Source organism: Nothobranchius furzeri, chromosome 15, assembly GCF_043380555.1.
Source record: "Nothobranchius furzeri strain GRZ-AD chromosome 15, NfurGRZ-RIMD1, whole genome shotgun sequence".
NCBI lineage: Eukaryota > Metazoa > Chordata > Actinopteri > Cyprinodontiformes > Nothobranchiidae > Nothobranchius > Nothobranchius furzeri.
Window position 1 is genome coordinate 41,642,663 of NC_091755.1, and position 409 is coordinate 41,643,071.

Sequence of the window (409 nt, forward strand, 5' to 3'; positions counted from 1 at the left end):
ACATGCGTTTCACATGTGTGGCCTTTAATTCATGTTGTTACTAAAGGGAAACACCTTTCGTCATTTAGATTATTCCCAGGAATGCAAACAGCAAAAGGACATTAAACATGCCGACCAAATAAAAGCTCAGGTCTTAAGAGGTTTGTTTCACTTTTTCATACTGAAAAATGTTATTCTGTTCTGCGTCGTGTTTTAGGGTTGGGGTGACCCATGGCCTGTAGGACATGTTTGCATTAAGACAGGATGAAAAAGACAGAAGAGTGTGACTTTATTTAAAAGTTGAAGAGATGAAACAACAGTGAGAGAGGTCGGCCTCTCGGGGGGGAAAGCAACAAACCTGATCTCGGTTTGTCCTGCTGTACTGAACCAACTACGACGTGGACACCCTACTATCTACAGGTGACACAAC

General features: G+C 42.3%; 1 protein-coding gene across 1 annotated transcript in view; it reads right to left on the reverse strand.

The window, feature by feature from the left end:
* Positions 1-244: 244 nt before the first annotated feature.
* The window catches only part of LOC107396426 (chemokine-like protein TAFA-2), a 12,485-nt gene continuing 12,320 nt past the window's right edge, over positions 245-409 (reverse strand). Inside the window, exon 5 of the mRNA XM_015976147.3 lies at positions 245-409. This exon is cut by the window's right edge and continues 2,424 nt beyond it. The gene's annotated coding sequence lies outside the window, so the exon portion shown is untranslated.